The sequence below is a fragment of the Sus scrofa genome, chromosome 10, assembly GCF_000003025.6.
Source record: "Sus scrofa isolate TJ Tabasco breed Duroc chromosome 10, Sscrofa11.1, whole genome shotgun sequence".
NCBI lineage: Eukaryota > Metazoa > Chordata > Mammalia > Artiodactyla > Suidae > Sus > Sus scrofa.
This window is the reverse complement of record NC_010452.4, coordinates 22,644,716-22,670,309: the sequence shown is the minus strand read 5'-3', so window position 1 is coordinate 22,670,309 and position 25,594 is coordinate 22,644,716. Positions and strand designations below refer to the sequence as shown.

General features: G+C 43.9%; 1 long non-coding RNA gene across 9 annotated transcripts in view; it reads left to right on the top strand.

Annotated features, from left to right (window-relative positions):
* The window catches only part of LOC110255655, an 89,809-nt gene continuing 65,132 nt past the window's right edge, over positions 918-25,594 (top strand). For all 9 annotated transcript variants that reach the window (XR_002336262.1, XR_002336266.1, XR_002336263.1 and 6 more), the window contains exons 1-2: positions 918-1,519; positions 20,833-20,935. This is a non-coding gene — a long non-coding RNA (uncharacterized LOC110255655). The remainder of the gene's footprint in view (positions 1,520-20,832; positions 20,936-25,594) is intronic.

Here is a 25,594-nt window from a genome sequence, read left to right as displayed (position 1 = left end):
CCTCTCCCCAGCCATCAGGCTCTGGGTTTCCTAAAGGCTCCATCTGGGGACCACTCATCTTCCCCACAGCTCCGTTCTGAGGGCCCTTCCCCTGGCTTCCCATATGGCAGCCACCTGTCTTATACAGGTGACATCTGAAACCAAGTAGGATCCTGTCGGGGTTCCTGGGTACAAATCCCTTCTGTGTCCCCCGTTTCTTAGTTGTATGAAATAAGACAGGTTCAAACAGGTGCTAATCAGGGGAGGGAGGGGATACAGTGACAAGGAAGGAATAGGCTAGAAACAATAGCGCTGCCTTGGGGCACAGTCCTGGTTCCTCCTCAAGGAATATACATAACAATATCTTTGAGCTCTTCTGCAGAACTAATTCTCCCCCCACCTCCCCCGCAGCCCTTATTCCAAACTTTGCCTAAAAACTTTTTTTTTTTCCCTAGCATGAGCCACTTGTTGTCCTGTTCTCTTTGCTTGGCCCTGCAACAAACCTTTCTCTGCTCCAAACTGGACTTTTTGGTTTGTTTGTCGGGTGCACAGCCTTTGATAACAGACCCTGGTTTGTTTCTGTAGCTCATCTCTCTACTCCGTATGGAACTGCTTACTGCACTTCTACAAGTAAATGCTTCCCAGAGAATTCAGCCTTAATGTGTTTAAGACAAAACTCACAATCCATCTCTCCCTTCCCCGGGGTTTCCCTACACAGGAGTTGCCACCCCTCATTCTGACACAAGGATAACTCTTTTTCACTTCCTAATCCCGCCCAGCATCAAGCTCTGGTGTGAGTGCTTTTTTTTTTTTTTTTTTTTTCTTTTAATCATTAAAGTATATTTTTTAAAATATTTTTTTGGGGGTCGGGGCATGCCCAAGGCATGCGGAAGTTTCTGGGCTACGGATGGAACCTAAGCCACAACACAACACCGGATCCTTAACCCTCAGGCCACCAGGGAGCTCCCTCTTTAGTTCATTTTGAGCCAGCCTCTCATCTGTTTCCTATGCTCCTGCCACTGTGGCCTTATTTCAGTCTCTCATACACACCAAAGTCCCTCCTACCCCAGGACCTTTGCACTGTGGTTTCTTCTTACAGGACTGCTCCCCTGCACTTCCTTCCTTATATTCTGGCTCCATTACTAGACTTTATATCTTCAGGGATCCTAGTCGGATTCCTTTCCACTGTGCCACAAAGGGAACTCCCAGGGGGGCTCATTCTTAGTCTGGGGGCTGGCTGGCTGTGGGCTGCGGAGGTGCCGTACCCAGGCTGCACCCCTTTTCTCCTCCGTGCGCTAGCCCAGGGGTTCATATCTTCACAGGCCAAGTGCTAAGGGCAGGACAAGAAGCACACAGCAGAGCACTTGGTGAAACCTGTCTGTGCACGTTTGCTAGCATCTCATTGGTCAAAGTAAGTCACATGACTGAACTCAGCCCTGCATTGCCGGAAGTATAGCTTATCTCTTGATGGAAGGAACGGCGGAGGCACCTTGCAAAAAACGTGCAGACCGGGAGGGATGGATAAATTGGCACCATTAAGGTGAGTAATGTATCACCTCTAGAGTTTCTTATTATTACTCTTCTTTGAAACGTTTTACTGGCTCTTTCTGCAAACATATTCCTATTTATTTATGTATTTATTTATTTTGCTTTTTAGGGCTGCACCGGGCAAATGGAGGTTCCCGGGCTAAGGGTTGAATCCGAGCGGCCAACATCACAGCCATAGCAACACCAGATCTGAGCCACGTCTGTGACCTACACTACAGCTCATCTCCACGCCGGATCCTTAACCCACTGAGCGAGGCTGGGGATGGAAGCCGCGTACTCATGGATACTAAGTTGCGTTAGCTACAGCTGAGCCAGGATGGGAACTCCAGCTTTCTGGCATTTATTTTTCTGAATATTTTCTATTCGAGATCAGTTGAATATGTGGGTGTGGAACCCCGTGGATATTGGGTTCCGACTGGAACTATTTTTCAGGCAGCAAGTAAGGTGAGACCTTGGGCTCAAACTTAAGCTTCCTGCTTCAGAGGCTAGGTCTTCCATAGGTCCAGGGCTGCTGCTTTTGATAATTGCTGTGAGGCTCAAGCATGGTAATGTCCATAATTGGGCCTGGAGAATTAAAACGAGCCAAGATTCAACAATACGTGCGCGCATGCGCACGCACAGGCACTCACAGACAGACATACATATTTTTGGCCGCCCCGCAGTATATGGGGTTCCTGGGCCAGGGATCAAATCCAAGCCAGAGCCACAGTGTGGCTACACTGGCTGGATCTTTTTTTTTTTTTTGTCTTTTTTTTCCTTTTCTAGGGCCACTTCCCACGGCATATGGAGGTTCCCAGGCTAGGTCGAATCCGAGCTGTAGCCGCTGGCCTACCTCACAGGCGCAGCAACTCAGGATCTGAGCCGCATCTGCGACCTACACCACAGCTCACGGCAACGCGGATCCTTAACCCACTGAGCAAAGCCAGGGATCGAACCCGAAACCTCATGGTTCCTAGTCAGATTCGTTAAACACTGTGCCAGGAGGGGAACTCCATACACTGGCTGAATCCTTTAACCCATTGTGCTGGGCTGGGGATCAGACCTGCATCCCATCTCTGCAGAGACGCTGCTGATCCTGTTGAGCCACAGAGGGAACTCCAGACCCAAGGATTTTTAAGTCCCCTAAATATCCATGTTTCTGTAAATACAGGCCTAGCTTGTTTTGCTTTATTGTACCTTTTGCAAATTGAAGGTTTCTGACAACTGTACGTTGAGCAAGACCGTGGGCACCATTTTTCCAACAGCCTTTGCTCATTTTGTCTTTGTGTTGCATTGTGGTAATTCTCACAGAAATGGAAAAAATTTCATCATTATTGTATTTGCAGTGGTGATCTGGGCTCTTTGATGTTACTACTGCAAAAAGATTATGCTTCACTGAAGTCTCAGGTGATGGTTAGCATTTTTTAACAATTAGTACTATTATTATCATTATTATTTTTGGTCTTTTTGCCTTTTCTAGGGCCACTTCCATGGCATATGGAGGTTCCCAGGCTAGGGGTCAAATCCGAGCTGTAGCCACCAGCCTACGCCAGAGCCATAGCAGTGAGGGATTTGAGCCGCATCTGCAACCTATACCACAGCTCACGGCAATGCCAGATCCTTAACCCACTGAGCAAGGCCAGGGATCGAACCTGCAACCTCATGGTTCCTAGTTGGATTCGGTAACCACTGCGCCACAATGGGAGCTCCAAACAATATAGTATTTTTTACTTTATTTTGTTAATTTTTTTTTTTTTTTTGTATTTTTAGGGCCATACCTGAGGCACATGGAGGTTCCCAGGCTAGGGGTCCAATCGGAGCTGTAGCCACTGGCCTACACCAGAGCCGCAGCAACACAAGATGCAAGCCTCGTCTGTGACCTACACCACAGCCAGAGCAATTCGGGATCTGAGCTGCGTCTGCGACCCACAGAGCAGCTCACAGCAAGGCCGGATCCTTAGCCCACTGAGCAAGGCCAGGGATCTAACCTGCATCCTCGTGGATACTAGGCGGATTTGTTTCCACTGTGCCACGAAAGGAACTCCAGCAGTATAGTATTTTTTAATTAAAGTACGTACCTTGCTTTTTTAGACTCAGTGTTATTGCACTCATAATAGACTACAGTACAGTATAAACATAACTTTTATATGCACTGGGAAACCAAGAGATTCACGTGACTTGCTTTATTGTGGGGATCTGGAATCGAACCCACAGTATCTCCAAGGAAAGCCTGTGGTGCTCATAAACTTTGTAATTTGTAGAAGAATCTTTTTACATCTCCTTCCTGTTGTATTCATTAGTTAGGTTACACGATTTATATAATTGACTGAAGGAGATTAAATAATCACAAGAGACGTGTGGTTGACATTTATTAGGGTGGCACTAACTTTTATAGCTCTATTGTGTTATAATCCATTCAATTTTCTGGCAATTTAGAAGAACAGCTATTTATAAGGGGATTAGCTCTGTCTTCAAGCTGCCAAACTTTTCCCTGTGGAGGCTTTGATTGGGGTTCAGAAATGAGGTAAAGGAACTGAGGACAAGCAGCCTGCCCTGGTGGCCGTGGTGCCAGGGATGGTTTCAGATGCTGACTTACTTCATTTTATCATTTTGGGGAACTAGGTGCAATACGTATCAATAAGTAAATTCTCTGGAGGGTGCCGCACAGTCATTTGAAAAGTGTGATGTGTGTGTGGATGTTGATTAAAGTGAAAGCATTTGTTGCTGGAAATTCTGGAAGCAAGCAGCCGTAGAACGAGCAGCAACAAAATTGCTTGAGGCTAAACGTGATTTTTGTGCATTTTTAAAAATCGAAGTACAGTTGATTTACAATGTTCTGACAATTTCTGCTATACAGCATGGTGAACCTGTCATATATACATACATTCTTTTTCTCATATTATCTTCCATCATGTTCTATCCCAACAGATCGGACATAGTTCCCTGTGCTGTACAGTGGGACCCCACTGCTGATCCATTCTAAATGGAATCGTTTGCATCTACCAAGCCCAAACTCCCCGTCCATCCCACTCCCTGCCTCCCCCTTGGTAATGACAAGTCTGTTCTCTAGGTCTGTGAGTCTGTTTCTGTTCTGTAGGTAGGTTCATTTGTGCCACATTTTAGATTCTACATCTAAGTGATATCATATGGTATTTGTCTTTGTCTTTCTGACTTCACTTAGTATGAGAATCTCTAGTTCCATCCATTTGCTGCAAATGGCATTAATTTGTTCTTTTTTTTTTTTTTTTTTTGTCTTTTTGCCTTTTCTAGGGCCACTCCTGCTTGGCATATGGAAGTTCCCAGGCTAGGGGTCAAATCGGAGCCACAGCCACCGGCTTACACCAGAGCCACAGCAACGCAGGATCTGAGCCACATCCACAACTTGCAAGGCAACGTCGGATCCTTAACCCACTGAGCAAGGCCAGGGATCGAACCCGAAACCTCATGGTTCCTAGTCGGATTCGTTAACCACTGAGCCACCACGGGAACTCCATTAATTTGCTCTTTTTGTGGCTCGTAGTATTCCATTATGTATATGTGCCACATCTTCCTAATCCAGTCATCTGTCAATGGACATTTGGGTTGTTTCCATGTCTTGGCTATTGTGAATAGTGCTGCAATGAACAGGCGGGTGCAGTGTCTTTTTGGGTTGTCATTATGTCTGGATATATGCCCAGGAGTGGGATTGCTGGATCATATGGTATAGTTCTATATTCAGTTTTCTAAGGAACTCCATATGGTTTTCCATCATGGTTTTTAGTAAGAGCGAAACCATTTTGTGTATGAAAACCAGTGATAGAACCAAGCATCTTAATGCTTTTGGTGAGCTCATCCATTTAGATCCTAAGTTGGCCCCATGTGGAAAAGGCTGAGGGAGGGAAGGGGAGGTTGATTTCCAGGAGCCCTGGCCTCTGCCCCTGCTTGGTGGTCGAGCACAAGGGTTTGCACGAGGTTATTCATACTGGCTTGTGAATCATGAGCACATTGATTGTCTTTGAGTTCATTAATCTCCTCGATTGCTATGTGCTGCCGTGCCACTAGCCGGAGGACAGTTTCCTGTCCACAGCAGCAATAACCCCATAGTAGCTGGGATGCCTGCAATTGCATTATTCTGGATGGAAGAAGGGGGAGTGGGCTGGATCAGTGGTGTCCGCATCCGACAGATGATCAGAATTGCCAAGGAGCTTCCTAAAAGCCTAGATTTCTAGGTTCTGGCACTGGTGATGCTTAATCAATAGACCTTTTATTTCTATAAAGCTCTGCAGCTGATTCTGGAGGCCAGATAAGTTTAGAAACCACTGGAGTAGGAGATTTCTAAATTCCCTTTCAGCTGCACCATCCAGAGTTCACATTTGGAATATGGAGGTTTCTTTCTCAGTGGTTATTGCTCAAGCTCCGGCAGACTTGTATTCAGCAAGGTCCCCTGGTACTGTGCCTCCGCTCGAGGTAGGAGAACTTGAAGTCTGATTTCAAACACGAATAAAGCGCTGACCGAGGGAACTGAGCAAAATCCCCCTTTTCTCTTAAGTCAGAATGAAAATAAGAATCTACTGAATTTCGAGGTGTCCCGTCAAGGGGACACCATCTTGTTAGAAGTGGTTGTTCTCCATGCAAATATTACTTCTGTGTGCAATCTAATAAAAAATGATACCAAAGAACTTACTTATAAAACAGAAACAGGGAGTTCCTGCCATGGCTCTGTGGTTACCGAATTCGACTAGGAACCATGAGGTTGCAGGTTCGATCCCTGGCCTTGCTCAGTGGGTTAGGGATCCGGCGTTGCCGTGAGCTGTGGTGTAGACCAGGAGCTATAGCTCCGATTCGACCCCCGGCCTGGGAACCTCCATATGCCGGGGGTGCAGCCCTAGAAAAGGCAAAAAGACAAAAAAATAAAATAAAAATAAAAAAAAACCAGACACATAGATTTCAAGACCAATCTTATGGTGACCATAGCAGAAAACGTTGGAGGAAGGGAGGAATTGGGTCGGTGGGGATAAAATAGACACACAATTGTATAAAATACAAGACCCTACTGCAGAACACAGGGAACGCTACTCAATAGTTTGTAATAACCTCTATGGGACAAAAGAATGGATCTATTTATATGCACGACCGAGTCACTTTGCTGATTCACCTGAAACTAATACAAGTAAGTAACTCGACTCTAATGAGTTAGAAAAGAAAAAAAAGAAAAAATTGGTTAGGGACTCAGCTGTTGTCAGGGCCGTGCCCACGCCTCAGGTATACAAACCTAGGGGGCCAGGGGACCCGCCTCAGCCCTTCGCCTTGTCCAAATTTCACGTCTTCATTTCCAAGTTCGTGTTATGGTATGACCATGCATAAGGGAAGGTCAAACAAACTCTCTGCTGTCACGTGCCCACATGTATGGCCCTGTAGCCCCATGCATGTTGCGCCTAGACAAGAACCCCCATCAGAATGCAGGTGACAGTATAACTCATCGATGCGGCCATATGTATACAATCCTTATATGTGTGTCTATAATGAGCGTGTGTATTTCTTGACATACTCACATGAACAAAATCAGTTCTTTGTGGATGACTGCTTGATACATGTGGCCTCAGAGAGGTTCACCTTTGTATCTAGACATCACGGTTGAGAGCTGCCAATACAGAGGTTTCTGATGCCCAAGAAAGGACACGTGTTCGTTCGGTTGTCCTCTGCTGGAAGCAGAGCCACAGGGTTCTCTCTGTTCTGCTATCTAGGTGTTGCCTGCCCTCTGCTCTGCTTTGCGTCATACAGGTCCACCTCTGGCTGGGACGTTTCTCTGTTATCCTACTAGAGTAAGAGAGGTTTGTGTTTTTTTTTTTTTTTTGGTCTTTTTTTGCTATTTCTTGGGCCGCTCCCACAGCATATGGAGGTTCCCAGGCTAGGGGTCTAATCAGAGCCGTAGCCACCAGCCTACGCCAGAGCCACAGCAATGCAGGATCTGAGCCGCGTCTGCAACCTACACCACAGCTCACGGCAACGCCGGATCCCTAGCCCACTGAGCAAGGCCAGGGATTGAACCTGCAACCTCATGGTTCCTAGTCGAATTCGGTAACCACTGCGCCACGACGGAACTCTGGTTTGTAGTTTTTGAGGAAGCCAGGATATGTAGCACATGGTAATTTAGGAATTGTACATTTTTTTTTTTTTTTCTGAGTATGCACTTGCCAGGATCTTGAACTGAATTGAACCAGGAACCCAAACCAGAGGCTGGCTGACCACCTTCAATTTCTGAAACAATGAATGAATCAGTTAACCACAAACGAATGGAGAAATATTTCAGTTTTAACCTACTCGACCTGTGTAAACCAGAACTGGTCATGAGCACTTTTTTCTAAAACCACAGCACCGTAACACCAAAATGTTTTCAGACTGGACCGAAATGAAATTTGATTTGAGCTCCTGATTTGAACTTTGATAGTTGAAATGCTTTTTTTTTTTTTTTTTAACATTCTACATGCTTAGCATTGATGATAATTTGGTAGAATCTAGTATTTGAAGATCATGGGAATGTTACCAAAGTTTAGAAATAGCATTTCGGAGTTCCCGTCGTGGCGCAATGGTTAACGAATCTGACTAGGAACCACAAGGTTGTGGGTTCGATCCCTGGCCTTGCTCAGTGGGTTGGGGATCTGGCGTTGCTGTGAGCTGTAGTGTAGGTGGCAGATGCGGCTGGGATCCCAAGTTGCTGTGGCTGTGGTGTAGGCCAGCGGCTACAGCTCGGATTCGACCCCTAGCCTGGGAACCTCCATATGCCGCGGGAGTGGCCCTGGAAAAGGCAAAAAGACGGAAAAAAAAAAAAAAAAAGAGAAAGAAATAGCATTTCATGTAGTTCTGTTGTGGCACAGTGGGTTAAGTGTCCAGCATTGTCACTGCAATGGCTTGGGTCGCTGTTGTAGCACAGGTCCAGGAACTTCCACATGCTGCAGGTGTGGCCAGAGGAAAAAAAAAAAAGGAAATTATCTTTTTTTAAAAAAAATTTTCTATGACTTTTGTGAGGACTTTAAAAAAATTTATTGGAGTGTGGTTGACTTATAATGTTTTATTAGCTTCAGGTGTACACCAAAGTGAATCATATATATATATATCTCCATATATATATATATATATATCTCCATTCTTTTTCAGATTCTTTTCCCATGTAGGCTATGACAGAGTATTGAGTAGATTTTCCTGTGCTATATGGTAGGTCCTTATTACTTATGGTTTTGTGTATAGCAATGTGTATATCCCAATCCTAACCTCCCAATTATTCCTCCTCTCTAATGCTTTCCCTTTGGCAACTATAAATTTGGTTTTGAAATCTTTACATCTGTCCTGTTTTGTGAATAAGTTCTTTTTTTTTTCTTTGTCTTTTTGCTATTTCTTGGGCCGCTTCCGCGGCATATGGAGATTCCCAGGCTAGGTGGGGGTCGAATCGGAGCCATAGCCGTTGGCCTACGCCAGAGCCACAGCAACGCGGGATCCGAGCCGCGTCTGCAACCTACACCACAGCTCATGGCAACGCCGGATCCTTAACCCACTGAGCAAGGGCAGGGACCGAACCCGCAACCTCATGGTTCCTAGTCGGATTCCTTAACCACTTCGCCACGACGGGAACTCCTGAATAAGTTCTTTTGTATCATTTTTATTAGATTCCACATACAAGTGATATCTTATGACATTTGTCTTCTTCTGACTTCACTTCATGTGATCATCTCTAGGTCCACCCATGTTGCTGCAAATGGCATTATTTCATTCTTTTTTCTGACTGAGTAATATTCCATTGTGTATATGTACCACTTCTTCTTTATCCTTCCTTTTATGGATGGACATTTGGGTTGCTTCCATGTCTTGGCTTTTGTAAATTGTGTTGCAATGAACATTGGGGTGCATGTGTCTTTTTGAATTGTGTTTTTTTTTTTTTCCTGGATATATGCCTAGGTGTGGGATTGCTGGATCATATGATACTTCTATATTTATTTTTTAAAGGAAATTCCATATTGTTCTACTAATGGTTGCACCAAGGTAATATTTCCAACAGCCACGTAGGAGGGTTCCCTTTTCTCCACACTCTCTCCAGGATTTATTGTTTGTAGACCTTTTTGATGATAGCCATTCTGACTTGTGTAAGGTGGTAGCTTATTTGCATTTTGATTTGTTTTGATTGGCATTTCTCTAATAATTACTGATGCTGAGCATCTTTTCATGTATTTTTGGCCATCTGTTATGTCTCACAAGCTACTGCAAAACAAACAACCCAATCAAAAAACAGTCAACTACATTATCTCTATCATAGAACCTGAAAAATCTCATCATAGACTCGATTCACTGAGGGTTCACTGAAGGTGGAATCATGAGTCAGAGGAAGAGGTGAATGGTGCCTGGCCAACCTCTTAAGGTGCTTACTGCATTTGTATTGGTCATTGAACCAAGTGGCCAACAGCTATAAAAAGTTTTTTCTGCAGGATTCACCAAAGAAGGAAATAATAGATCCATCTTGGTTCAGATACTACTTGCTGCCTTGTACTACAGAGGAGCAGATGCTAAGACAGTTTAAATTCATTAATGATTATGTTTCTTTGGAGCTTAGTGAAAAGCTCTATTCTTCTCTTGTCGGCGAGAGTCTCAGAGCTCTAAACGGCAGGGCTGTGATTAAGCCCAGGGCTGTTTGGGATCATGGTCCAGCATATGAAATACCATGCTGTAGGCCTTCTGCCTGTTTATTTTATTATTATTATTATTTTAGGGCAGCACCCACAGCAAATGGAGGTTCCCAGGCTAGGGGTTGAATTGGAGCAACAGCCTCAGGCCTAAGCCAGAGCCACAGCAATGTGGGCTCGGAGCCGCATCTGTGACCTACACCACAGCTCACGGCAACACCAGATCATTAACCCACTGAGCAAGGCCAGGGATCGAACCCGCCACCTCATCATTCCTAGTCGGATTTGTTAACCACTGAGCCATGAAGGGAACTCCTGCCTATTTATTTATTCATTTATTTATTAAAATTTTTTTTTTATCCTTACTCAAGGCATGTGGAAGTTCCAGAGTCAGGGATTGAACCCTTGGCACAGAAGTAGCCTGAGTCACAGCAGTGACAATGCCAGATCCTTAACCCGCTGAGCCACCAGGAAACCCCACTTTTTACCTGTTTTTTCTCCTATTGCCTTCCGTCTTGATGATATTAGTTGAAGACCAAGAGGGTTCCTTTTATGCTTTGGTGGCACCATCCTGAGGGAGTTCCCTGGTAGCGCCAGGGGTTAAAGATTCAGTGTTATCCCTGCTGTGGCCCAGGTTCAATCCTGACCCAGGAAGTTCCGCATGTCACAGGCACAGCCAAAAACCAACCAACCAAACACTCATCCTGCATTAGGAATTTTATTCCATTGTCTCTTTCAGCAGGTTTATAACTGAGTGAGAGGGAGCAGTGGAAGACCCTGGCCAATCCCCTCCTTCTCAGGGGGGTGCTACCCAGCAGGGGAGCTTGCTTATCTGGAGGCCCAGCTCAGCTTTCCACTCTGAGCACCACCTCTGGCTGCTTTTCTAAACAGAAGCAGTTTTGAAGCCACAGAGAACCAACTGGTGAACACGAACCTCCAAACCGAGCTAGTCCTTGGTTTGACATCTGCTCTGAAAAAAAACGAACCTCTTAAATCTCTGCTTCCCATTAGTGAGTCGTTTTAAAACATCTTCCCGAGAAGGTGGAGCTGCCTCCTTGTTTCTCCAGGTTTCTTTGGGCCGCTTTTACCTCCACGGCAGCCTTTTCTGAAGTCCATCTCCCGGGAAGTCAGGCAGGGCACATTAACAGACTCGGATGCCACGGCTAAGTGACCCGGTAAAAGTATCCTTGTTGTGTGGCGTGTGCATTCGCAGGGCCATTTTAGTTATTGCCGTAATTAGTTCTGATTCAAGTATTCCCGGGGGAATGAGGTTTCAGGGCAGAGAGTGGTCAGACACAGGTTAGCGGTGGGAATGCGCGATGCAGGTGGCAGACAGAGCCTGAAGGAGAGATGGGAAAATGTTCCTGCATGCCGCAATTTGTAGCATTTCTGATTTTTATATGGACATTAAACTTGGTCAAGCTGAAGTGCTCTTTGCGCTGAGAGAGGTTAATGGGCACGGATCCCTAGGAATTTTAAAAAACAGACCGAGGCTGCAGACGGCCGCCTAGGAGCCCTGGGCGTCTTATGTTCCAGGATGCCCACCAGCCAGGGCTTGCAAAGAGGAAAAGGACATGCGTATTTTGCCTGGGTCGTTCTAGGGGAAATTATTTTGACCCTTGATGGATGGCGTGAGATCATAGATCACGGAGTCCCTCTTAAATTGCAAGGCTGACCATTTTTATCCATGAGTCAGCAGAATGTTTATGATGGGCCAGGGACCGTGCTAGGCATGCGGAGTGATAAGATAAATACTACAGAGTACCCCTTCCTTTGAGAAGTTCATGGTATATAACAGAGGAGACAGAAATTTATTATTATTTGTTTATTTTTATTTATTTATTTATTTTTTGGACTTTTTGCCTTTTCTAGGGCTGCACCCGTGGCATAAGGAGGTTCTCAGGCTAGGGGTTGAATCGGAGCTGTAGCCGCTGGCCTACACCACAGCCACAGCAAGGCCAGATCCAAGCCGTGTCTGCGACCTACACCAAAGCTCACGGCCACACTGGATCCTTAACCCACTGAGCAAGGCCAGGGATCGAACCCGCAACCTCATGGTTCCTAGTTGGAGTTGTTAACCACTGAGCCACGACGGGAACTCCGAGGAGACAGAAATTTAAATAGGTTTTCAAAACAACGTGATAAGTGGCATTTGGCATTGTGCATCCTGGGAGTTTCTGAGGAACTTTGTGCTGCCTGGGGGAGGATTATTATTATTGTTCAAACATATTTCCTTTTTTTTTTTTTCTTTTTACAGCTGCACCTGTGGCATATGGAATTTCCTGGGGTGGGGGTCAAATTGGAGCTGCAGCTGCAGGCCTACACCACAGCCACAGCAACACCAGAACTGAGCCGAATCTGCGACCTACACCACAGCTCAGGGCAATGCCAGATCCTTAACCCACTGAGCAAGGCCAGGGATTGAACCAGCAACTTCATGGATATTAGTTGGATTCTTGCTGAGCCACAACGGGAACTCTGAATTTCATATAGATTTTTTTCACACGTGGCCGCACCTGCCGCATATGGAAATTCCTGGGCCAGGGATTGAACTAGAGCCACTGCAGAGACAACACTGAGGAATTGTGCCCTGAGCCGCAGGGGAAGTCCTATTTGGGATTTTAAGAAGTGTGACATTCAGACTTGTCTTTTTCAGATAAAAGTGAGGAAGGTGGATTGTTATCCTAAAGAATAGCATTGGGGGACTATGAAAGGAGGTGTCAATTAAAGCCCTGGGAATGGAGAGAAGGGGCTTTTCTAGAGAACATTAAGGGATAGAACTGCGGTATTGACAGAGGATAGAGGAGTGGAAAATTCAGGAAAACTGAGAGGTGTCTGGTGTGGAAAACTGCTGGAATGGTGATGCCCTTAGTTAAAAAAATAAACCCAGTTTTGAAGGAGTTTGAGATTTTTTCTGGAATATTCAGGTAGGAATGTCTCCTGGTCAATTAGAGTTTATTTCTGGGGCTGAAATGAGACAGAGATTTGGGAGAGTTAATCAGCCTGTAGACTGGCAGCTGAGGCCGTGGAATAAATGCCACCCACTGAGCACTGGAAGACGGAGGCACTTCTGGTTCTGAAAGATGGCAGAACAGACCAGAAAGTTTGAGAACTCCTCCCTGCAAACTCTGAAACAAGTAAGATACAATGCAGAGACGTGTATTAAAGCAGAACTGGGAGTTCCCTTCGTGGCTCAGTGGTTAACGAATCCGACTAGGAACCATGAGGTTGCCAGTTCGATCCCCGGCCTCACTCGGTGGGTTAAGGATCCAGCATTGCCGTGAGCTGTGGTGTAGGTCGCAGATGCGGCTTGGATTCTGTGTTGCTGTGGCTCTGGCATAGGCGGGATGGTACAGCTCCAATTCGACCCCTAGCCTGGGAACCTCCATATGCCGCAGGAGCGGCCCAAGAAATGGCAAAAAGACCAAAAAAAAAAAAAAAAAAAAAAAAAAAGTACAACTCCTGTTCAGAAAGTGATGGGTCTTTCCGGGCGCCAAATAGGAAGAGGGAGTGGAAAACTATCCCCACTCCCTTTAAATCACCTCCTTCAAGATGATCAGAGTGGTCAGTGAGTGAGCGGCGCTGGTGCCTGCCTGCAGGGGTGAAGCCAGGTTTTTGTAGTTTTCAGTAGCCTAGAGGTGGGACCGTAACATGCACATGGGGACAGGGGATGGAGCGTTTGTCCCCTTGGAAGTAGAGCATTAAAATGCATGGAGCTCCTGTCCTGGTGCAGAGGAAACTAATCTGACTAGGAACCATGAGGTTGTGGGTTCGATCCCTGGCCTCACTCGGTGGGTTAAGGATCTGGCATGGACATGAGCTGTGGTGTAGGTCACAGACTCGGCTCAGATCCTGAGTTGCTGTGGCTGCGGTGTAGGCTGGCAGTTGTAGCTCGGATTAGAACCCTAGCCTGGGAAACTCCACATGCTGTGGGTGTGGCCCTAAAAAAAGACAAAAAAAAAAAAAAAGAAATTCAAACCCACTGGGGAGCCCTAAATAGATTTATGCACTTTATTTTTTATTTTTTTCTCTGTCTTTAGGTTCTCTATTTTTTTTAAGTTTTATTGAAGTATAATTGATTTACAAGGTTGAAATAATTTCTGCTGTACAGCAAAGTGATTCGGTTATACCTATAACATATCCATTCTCTTTCAGATTCTTTTCCCCTATAGATGATCACAGAATACTGGGTACAGTTCTCTGTGCTATACAGCAGGTCCCCTTTGGCCAATCATTCTATACGCCAGTGTATTTTTTTGTACTTGAAATGGTGGAGTAGGAAAAAATGCCCTCTGGCATAGAAAGAAGACAGTTTTATTGGTTTTATTTTGGTTTTGAGATTTAAAAAAAAAATCTCATGTGGGAATTTTAAAATAAAATTTTGTATCAATATGGATTTGGGGTTAAATTTTTTTTTTTTTTGGCTGTGACTGCAGCATATGAAAATTCCTGAGCCAGAGATCAGCCTGTGCCACAGCAGTGACCTAAGCCACTGCAGTGACAATGCTGGATCTGTAACCTGCTACACCACAAGGACACTCCTTAAAACATTTTAAAGTCACTTTTGAGGTAATTTTTTCAGACTATAAATTTCAGTCTTTTTTGTGTTTTTTTTATTTTATTTTTTAATGATTTTCATTTTTTCCATTATAGTTGGTTTAGTGTTCTGTCAGTTTTCTACTGTACAGCCAAGTGACCTAGTCACACATACATATATACATTCTTTTTCTCACATTATCCTCCATCATGCTCCATCACAAGGGACGAGATAGAGTTCCCAGGGCTATACAGCAGGATCTCATTGCTTATCCATTCCAAAGGCAATAGTTTGCATCTATTAGCCCAGATTCCCAGTGCACCCCACTCTCTCCCCCTCCCCCTTGGCAACCACAGTCTGTTCTCCAAGTCCATGAGTTTCTTTTCTGTGGAAAGGTTTATTTGTGCCATATATTCCATGCTATAAGTGATATCATGTTACTTATATCATTCCATCTATAAGCGATATCATATGGTATTTGTCTTTCTCTTTCTGACTTACTTCACTCAGTATGAGAGTCTCTAGTTCCGTCCCTGTTGCTGCAAATGGTATTGTTTTGTTTATTTTTAATGGCTGAGTAGTATTCCATTGTGTCTATGTTCCACATCTTCTTAATCCATTTATTTGTCGATGGACTTTTAGGTTGTTTCCATGTCTTGGCTATGGTGAATAGTGCAATTTCAGTCTTTTAAAGTGAATATTTTGATGAGTTTTGACAAATGTATATAGCCTTCTAATTACCACAATAATCAAGGTACAGGAGTTCCGTCATGGAGCAGCAGAAACAAATCTGACAAGGAACCATGAGGTTGTGGGTTTGATCCCTGGCCTCGCTCAGTGGGTTAAGGATCCGGCATTGCCATGTGCTGTGGTGTGGGTTGCAGATGTGGCTTGAAACCCGAGTTGTTGGGACTGTGGTGTAGGCTGGCAGCTGTAGCTCCAACTGGACCCCTACCCTGGGAACCTTCGTATGCCGTGGATGTGGCCCTAAAAGCAAAACCAAAAAAAAAAAAAAAACCCAAGGTACAGAACTTTTACATCACCTCAAAAATGTCATAGGAATTCCAAAAAAGGAACAACCTAAAGGAAAAATCAATGGACATAAAAAGCAAGGATTATACTCTCTAGAACTTTATATAATGAAATGATCTGGTAGAAGCCATAAATAAGAATTGTTGAAATGACTAAATCCACCAGATAAATTATGAAAACGCAAAAAAGAATAAGACACTCTGAGAAAAGAGCAGATAAATTGATAAAGAAAAAGTAACTTCTGGAAATAAAAAATAGAATCAGCAGAATAGAAAACTCAGGGAATGGATTAAATGACAGATTTCAGCTGAAGAGAAGATGGGTGAACTGGAAGATACTTTTGCAACAATAACCCAGAAAATAGTTCAGAGAAATATTACATATTATATATATATAATGTATAATAAATGTATAACATGTAATATATAATAAAATTATAATGTACAAAATATAGACACATAATTATAAAATATATAAAATATTTATATATTTTATAAAATTTATAAAATATTTATATATTATATATAATTATAAAATTACATATATAGTTTCTTAAATTAGAGAAATGATATATGTACAATTATATATAATCATGTGTATATATAGTATGGATACATATATTATTTATACATGTACATGTGTTTATATATATACACACACACATACACAATGACTAATATGGGAAATACAAAAATTAGTACTAAAATTCTAGACAAACCCTACTGGTAAAAATAGAAGAAATTAACGTGTTTTTAGGTCTTTGCCTTGTTCAGAAAGAGAATAGAACTGCTGATTAATTTATTCTTTATTAACTCAAATATGAACATTAGTGCTATGAACAGTAAAAGGTACATGACACCTAATTTGTGCTTGTGGTAATAGTAGACATTCTTGTAGAAAAAGAAAATCTGCTGAGCACATTAGAAACACTTGACGAACTATGAAAAATCTGTTAGAAGGCCTTCAAGAGCTATCAAAATAGCAAGGATATAAATGTCTATTATACACACATATATAAACTCTCTCCTTGAAAATCAGAGAAATGCAAGCTGAAATGAGATATCGGAGTTCCTGTTGTGGCGCAGCAGAAAGGAATCTGACAAGTAACCATGAGGTTTTGGGTTCGATCCCTGGCCTCGCTCAGTGGGTTAAGGATCCGGTGTGGTCGTGAGCTGTGGTGTGAGTCATAGATGTAGCTCAGATTCTTCAGTGCTGTGGCTGTGGTGTGGCTGGCAGCTGCAGCTCCAATTGGACTCCTAGCCTGGGAACTTCCACATGCTGCAGGTGTGGCCCTAAAAAACAGACAAATAAACAAAACAAGAGCGAAGGGTAAACGTCAGAATGTTTGAAAATAGCACAGAATCACTGATAGGTATGAAAAATAGACGTAAAATGATGTGGTGAAAAATTGATACGCAGCAAGATACGCCTGAATTCAGCACTCTCAGCAGAGCCGTTTCTTAGCCTTTGCTGAGTGTCAGTTTAACAAAAGTGCCTTTATGGTTGTATCCCAGGAACTTCCGGAGAATCATACAAACACCTCAGCCATGTCCAGGCGACTCCGGCTACTGTGAGCCTTAACCTAAAAATCACCTTTTTTCCAGACGGCAAGTATGTAGCGTAATCAAAAAATCTAAACCACTAATGCGTTGGCTTTAAAAAAAAGTCCCCCCCTCCCCGCCCCATTTTTAGAACCAACCCTGCTTTCCGTGTGCAGCCTGGATTGGCACTTAGCTGGGTTTGGGGTACGCAGATAATCAATCAAAGCCAGATAATAGACATCGGTGATATTGCTTTGCAAGGTATAGGCTCAGCTTTATGTTAGTGTGCGGTTGTTTATGATACCTTTAAAATACCTGTGATGGGATAAGGCTTTGAGAGCCAAGCACCAAAGGCAATTATTTAATTAATTTATTTATTTATGTACACAATCCGTGTATCCTTCTGCTGATTAAATTTGAATGTTTGGTGTGGTGGTCGGAAGCTGCAGTTTGCATAATGCCTCTCTCGCGTGATGGGTAAGCGCTCCGCCGTCCTGACCCTGGTTGTTGGCTTCCAAACTCATGTTCGGTTTGTCATGGCAAACTTGCATGTACCCAGATCTCCGCACATTGTCTAAAGCTGGAGGGTTAAGAGCATTCTTTTACATGCCATTTTCTTCACCTTTGTTCAGGAGCGGGTTGTGCTGGCTTGGGCGGAACCGATGGTATTTTCAAGAGCGAGAGGAATTTTTAAGTGTCCCCAGATCTGTTTCTTGCGTATCGCTGCTTCGATGGGTATGCCACGTCACTGTGCAAATACAAATGTGTACCTTTTAAATTTTTTTTCCAGTTTTTGAAGTTTTATCGAAGCATAGCTCGTTTACAAGGTTGTGATTATTTCTGCTATACAACAAAGTGATTCAGTTGTACCTACACACACATCCATTGTTTTTCGCATCTGTTCTAGGTTATTATAGAATGTTGGATAGAGTTCCCTGCGCTGTTCAGCAGGTCCCCATTGGCCAGTCATTCCATATACCACAGTGTGCGTATGCCAATCCCCAACCCCAGTCCATCTCTCCCGCCGCCTGTCCCCTTTGGTCACCATAAGTTTGAAAAACTTGTATTTAAAAAAATCAACCCATGGAGGCACTTGTTGAAGCTTATTTCTCTCCTCCAGCTCTATTTCCCCGTTTGCTCTCTTGTCCCCCGTGGCCCCTGATCCCACATGACTCTCGCACCTCCTGCAGTGGAGAGCAACTAGCTGCCCTTGCTAGAGGATGCCCTCTTCCTCTTGGTACCAAACCCATTACTCTCTCTTTGTCTGCGCCTGTTTCTTGTCCCCATTCCATGGAAGGACTTGCTAACCTCTGTTCAGACTCACACCCCCTCCCACCTTCAGGATACTCACACCATTTATTATTTCAAAAATTTCTTCTTTCTCAGGCATCCTCACCCTTCCTCTCAATCAGATTCTTCCATCTGTTTTTTGTGATTTGTTTTTGTTCTTTTTTTTTTTTTTTTTCTTTTTCACTTTTTAGGGCCATATCCTTGGCACATGGAAGTTCCCAGGCTAGGGGTTGAATCAGAGCTACAGCTGCCGGCCGACACCACAGCCACAGCCACACCCGCTCAGAGCCATGTCTGCATCCAACACCACAGCTCATAGTAACACCGCATCCTTAACCCACTGAGTGAGGCCAGGGATCGAATCTGCATCCTCGTGGATACTAGTTGGATTCATTACCGCTGAGCCACAAAGGGAACTCCCTCTCCTATCTGTTTTGAATCACACCTAAGGACATCTAATTAAAAACAAACCAACCCCCACTTCCCTTTGGGTCCCTGCCTGATCAGGCATTGTTCTTTCACAGCTAAATTACCTTAAGAATTGGAAAGAATCAACTCTCTGGGTGTCTACATTACCTCACCCTTCTGTGTACTTGCCAACCCACCTCACCCCTGCTTCCAGTCTTAGCACCTGGTAGGAACACCTTTCTCTCTCTCTTCTCTTACATTGTCAACGACTGTCCGGTCGGCAAACCCAATGAATATTTTCAGTCACCGCATCCTTGGCCTCTCACCCACGGTGACTGTTGACTGGACACTCCTAGAGACACTTCCTCCTTTGGCCTCCAAGGTACTAAGACTCCTGATCTTGCTCCCACCTTCTGCCACATCCCCCCATCTTATTTATTTATTTATTTATTTGTCTTTTCTAGGGCCGCACCCGTGGCACATGGAGGTTCCCAGGCTAGGGGTCTAATTAGAGCTGTAGCTGCCCACCTACACCACAGCCACAGCAATGCCAGATCCAAGCCATGTCTGCAACCTATACCATAGCTCACGGCAATGCCAGATCCTTAACCCACTGAGTGAGGCCAGGGATCGAACCCGCAACTTCATGGTTCCTAGTCAGATTCGTTTCCGCTGCGCCATGACAGGAACTCCTTTTTTTTTTTTTTTTTTTCTCTTCGTCTTATTTATGGGTTGCTTCGTCCATATAGTTATCAGATGATGGAGGACACGAAGGCTCCCTCCTGGATCCCTCCTCTTTCTCTACACTCTCTTAGCCCAAGTAGGCCAGTGTCTGATCACTGTGGAGGAGATGTTCCTTAAAGGAAAAGTCAGATGCTGGACTTCCCGTCGTGGCTCAGTGGTTAACTAATCCGACTAGGAACCATGAGGTTGTGAGTTCGATCCCTGGTCTCGCTCAGCGGGTTAAGGATCCGGTGATGCCGTGAGCTGTGGTGTAGGTTGCAGACGAGGCTCGGATCCCACGTTGCTGTGGCTGTGGTGTAGGCTGGCAGCTACAGCTCCGATTCCACCCCTCACCTGGGAACCTCCATATGCCTTGGGAGCGGCCCTAGAAAAGACAAAAAGACAAATAAAAAAAAAAAAGAAAAGAAAAGTCAGGTGCTGTTGCTAGAATAAGGAGGATGAATACCGGAAACAGATACTGGGTGAGTGAAATAAATAAACAACAAAACAAAATACAAACTAAAATCTATCCCAGTGGGTCCTCTATCTGTTCTTTACAGTCTACCCTCAAACTTAACCCTTCCCGTTCTTTCTCAGCCGTCCTACATCCAGTGCTTGTGTGTCCAAACTCCATCATTTATCACCACCCTGCCTTGGAACCAATGCACGGTCAGGAATTTTGTTTTCCCCTCTAAACCTGCCAAATGAAATCTTACCCACTTCCTAAGACTCTGAAGCTATCTCTCAGGACAACCTAAATTAAACTTTTCCTTCTGTGTGTTCTCAGAACACTTTCTGTCTCTCCTTGGGCATTGACCACATTCTTTTTTTTTTTTTTTTTTTTGTCTTTTTGTCTTTTTGCCTTTTCTAGGGCCACTCCCGTGGCCTATGGAGGCTCCAAGGCTAGGGGTTTAATTGGAGCCATAGCCGCCGGCCTACACCACAACCACAGCAACGCAGGATCCGAGCCGCGTCTGCAACCTACACCACAGCTCATGGCATTGCCCGATCCTTAACCCACTGAGCGAGGCCAGGGATCGAACCCGCAACCTCGTGGTTCTTAGTCGGATTCATTAACCACTGCGCCACAATGGGAACTCCAATTGACCACATTCTAATGCATTCCGTAATGTTGTCTGTTTTGTAGGCCAGCTCTTTACGAGAATGTAAGCTTAAGCTCTGCAAGGCCAAGGACTGTCCCTTGTTGATGTTTTATCCCTCGTCGGCTCCAACCTGTGGCCAAGTTCCTGGTAAGTGCTAAGTGCTTTTTTGGTTGGTCTGAAGATCCGTGTCTATGCCTAGGGAGCCATACACTGGCGTATTGGAACTTGAAAGCATCAAAAAAAAGAGAGGCAGTGAGAGGAGGAAGATGAGCTTTTACTTTTTACAGTTGTTGAAAGAATTCAGTCACTCAGAAGGAGCCACCGATTTTGGATTCCCCAAGAGCGCCTCTGGTAGACCAGGAGCTCCTTCTGTCTCTACTGTTGCACGGAGAAGATATCTCAACTCTAAATATTGTGAGTTTTTCCCCTGCTCTGCTTTTATCTCGTGTAAATGACCTGCCCTCTGGTTGTTTGTGTTGGTCCGACCTGAGCTTCATGTCCTAAACAGATGCCAACAGTTATGGAATACCCTCTCTCAACAACCAAGTTCTAGGAAAATAAAATCACAACTGTGATAGTTGGGTAAAAGCATACTGATGACCTCCAGCTGCAAAACAAAGCAATCGCTCCTCTTGCCTGTGTGATTGATGAGGACACGAACTCCCTAAGTCCTGTGGGGAGGGGCACGGCCCTGTTTATACCCTGGAGGTGGCTGCGCTTTCCCAAGGATGCGCTGGCGAACCCCACTGCCCTTATCTTTTCTAAACACTGTGTAGGTCCGAGGTGAATGTGACCTCAGTTCTTCCTTTTCCATGTCAGCTCTGCGTATAGAATTCTAGGATAAAAATTCCAGCGAAAGGAACTTTTAATCTGGATGCAAGACCCTGATAAACACTGCCGTCGCCAACGGGGCATAGTCAGTACAACGTCACACAGAAAACTGTGTTTCTTTTTCTTTTTCCTGTCCTTTTCTCTTTTTTTTTTAAGGGCGGCACCTGCAGCATTGGAGTTTCCCTGGGCTAGGGGTCCTGTCGGAGCTGCAACTGCTGGATCCACAGCCACAGCAATGCAGGATCCCAGCCTGCATCTGAGACCTCCAGCTCACGGCAATGCTGGATCTTTAACCTCCTGAGCGAGGCCAGGGATTGAACCTGCATCCTCATGGATACTAGTCGGGCCTGTTACCACTGAGCCACAATGGGAACTCCCAGAAAGCTGTGTTTCTGACAAGAGCGGGAAGGAAGGAATTGATGGAGACAGATGTTGGGAATATTTGCGGGATGAATAATCTGGTTTCTGCCTGTGGTCCCTTAACTCTTCACTGAGTATTTCAACCTCCGCATTGCTCTGGATTTCATCATACGACCTACTCTGTCTCATTCATCTGCCCTGAAATAGGCTGTTGTAATTTCAGAATCACCTGGCTTCTGCGATCTTTAAGCTTATCTCATATACACATTATACTTTCTGCCAAGAACAGAGTAAAACATTACTACCTCATATTTGAAGAGCAGCATACCATGGAGTCCGTCGTATTCTGGTTGATTAAAACGATGTCTGGCAAAGGCAGTTTTTCTTCCTCATTTGTTTTAATGTCTTTGTCTTCACAAAACCCGAAGTTCGTCATTTTCTTTGCTGCCTAAATCCTTTTATGAATATGCATTTCTGTGTTGTTTGGGTCTGAAGCAGACTTAGACAGGAAAAGTCTTTCTTCCTAGTTCATTTCATTTTTTTTTTTTTTGGACACAGAATATTCACTCATTTATTCAAAATATATTTGAGTGCATACTACATGTCAGATACTATAGACAGTAGCCCTAGAAATTTAACACTATGTCAGTTAAGAGACTCCTTATATTCTAGGCAGAAATAAGAGTGATCAACAGGAGTTCCCGTCGTGGCTCAGTGGTTAACGAATCCGACTAGGAATCATGAGGTTGTGGGTTTGATCCCTGGCCTTGTTCAGTGGGTTAAGGATCTGGCGTTGCCATGAGCTGTGGTGTCGGTTGCAGACGTGGCTCAGATCCTGCATTGCTGTGGCTGTGGTGTAGGCTGGCGGCTACGGCTCTGATTAGACCCCTAGCCTGGGAACCTCCATATGCCTTGGGAGTGGCCCTAGAAAAGGCAAAAAGACAAAAAAAAAAAAACAAAAAAAACAAAAAAACAAACCCAAGAGTGATCAACAAATTATTACAATACAATAGCAGGGTTATCTACTATTTTAGAAAGAGTGCAAGGTCCATAGTAACAAGAGAGCAATGTGAGGGGCCTGGTCAGGTGATAGAGGTTTTTATGCAATAGGGTACCACTGAGTCGAAGTTTTTTAAAAAAGTTTTAAAAATTGGAGTTCCCGCTATGGTGCAGTGGGTTAATGATCTGGCTTGTCTCTGGGGAGGCACTGGTTCGATCCCCAGCCCAGTGCCGTGAGTTAAGGATCCAGCATGGCGACAGCTGTGAGGTTAGTCAGCTTCAGTCCCTGGCTCAGGGACTTCCATATGCTGTGGGTGCAGCCGGAAAAGAAAAAGAAATGAATGAAATGGAAATGTAGTTGACATACAGTGTTACATAAGTTGCAGGTGTACAATATAGTGACCTAAGTATTTTTTAGGGTTATACTCTATAGCTGAGATCTTTCTTCCTATATTAAAATTATGCTTTCAAAGGCGAGGGATCCTTTGAGAAACGTAAATGCAAATGTGCAAAAATGACATTTGGGGCCCTGATTTTTATACAGAAGGAGTCTTTGCTTCACTAAATTACTTTCCCAGACTTCATTCATTTAATCAATTATTCATTTTATTATTATTATTTTGGCCGTGCCCATGGCACATGGAAGTTCCTGTGCCACCACAGTGACCCAAGCCACAGCAGTGACAACACCACATCCCTAACCCACTGAGCCACCAGGGAACTCCCCAGACTTGCTTTAAAAGGGAGGCCTCCTACTGTTCTCTACTCAGAAAATGACTTGTCAGAACGCCTGCTAGAAGAGAACTGTTTATTTATTTATTTTTTTAGTGCGGCACTCATGGCATTTGGAAGTACCCATGGTAGGGGTGGAATCAGAGCTACAGCGGCTGGCCTATGCCACAGCGACAGCAACACCAGATCCAAGCTACATCTGTGACCTATACCACAGTTCATGGCAACGCTGGATCCTTAATCCACTGAGCAAGGCCAGGGATCGAACCCACATCCTCATGGATATTAGTTGGATTCTTAACCTGCTGAGCCACAACGGGAACTTCCTAGAAGAGAGTTTTTAAGTTTCTCTTTACCAAGAGGGTTGCCAGGTAAAATCCAGAATGCCTGGTTATGTCTGAATTTCAGGTAAACTGCAGATAATTTTTTGTACGGTGTGTCCCAAATAGTCCATGAACATATTAAGTTTTGATTATTTGTCTGAAATTCAAATTTAAGTGGATATCTTGGTTTTTTATTTGCTAAATCTGGTGACTTACTAGAGTAGAAGAAAATCTAAAGATATTTATGAAATGTCTTATTACAAAATTTCAACTTGTAAGCAACATTTCTCTTTTTCGGCATCAAAAGTGACCCCCGTTAGAGGACATATGCAAATGTTCTTTGTGAACTGAAAATATGGGCACAAAATTTTTGTTTACAGGCATCAGCAACACAGAACGATTCAAAAATCTAACCTCAGGTGTCTAACACTGCATGATAATAAGGTGTGAAGGAGGCAGGATTTTTTCTCTTTCTTCGCTATTGTTTCAATTTTCCCAACTTCCAGTGACTCTTGTGCAAACTCTTTTAGAGGAACGTATACATGAAGTGAGTTGTGTTGGATCTGATTTGAGGGCAATACATAGAAAAAAGGGAGAGCTGGAGAGGACCTACGTACTGCAGTAAAAGTGACTGAATTCACCTCCTACACTGTTGGTGAGAATGTGCATTGGTGCAGCCACTATGGGGAACAGAACAGAGGTTCCTTAAAAAGCTAAAAATAGAGCTACTGTATGATCCAACAAAACTCCTGGGCATGTATTCAGAGAAAATTGTAGTATGAAATGATACCTGTACCTCCAATTTTCATAGCAGCACTATTCACAATAGCCCATTGACAGAGGAATGGATAAAGAAGATGTGGTCCATACACACAATGGAATACTACTCAGCCATGAATAAGAATGAAATAATGCCATTTGCAGCAACATGGATGGAACTAGAGACTCTCATGCTAAGTGAAGTAAGCCAGGCAAAGACGAATATCATATAATATCACTTACATGTGGAATCTGAAAAAAAATGATACAAATGAACTTATATACAAAACAAAAATAGACCCATGGACATAGAAACAAACTTGTGGTTACCAAAGGGGGAAGGGTGGAGAGGGATAAATTAGGATTTTGAAATGAACAGATACACACTACTACATGTAAAAGAGATAAACAACAAAGACTTACTGTGTAGCACAGGGCTCATTAGTTAGTTTATAGGAATGGAGCTTGCTTTGTATTGCTTTCTTTAATTTCAGTTACATGTCATATGAAACAAATAGCCTAAGAGACAGTACCCTATATCTGGGTGGAAAATTAAAAAGTGGGAAAAAAAACCCTATCAATTATTTAGAAAGTTGGCAAAGGCGATGTTACTTGTCTAGAGATTTGAAAGTATTAATTTTTTTACTTCTCATCTGAAATGAGGGGTTTGGTTAGACTTTGCTTAGTGGTTTGGAGTATTTCCCTTCATCAGGCAAATTCTAGTAATTGTTTAACCAATTGCACCTTTGTTGCATGGGTCACAGCAAGACGACTGGCAAAGAATTTGAACACACTGAGGTTT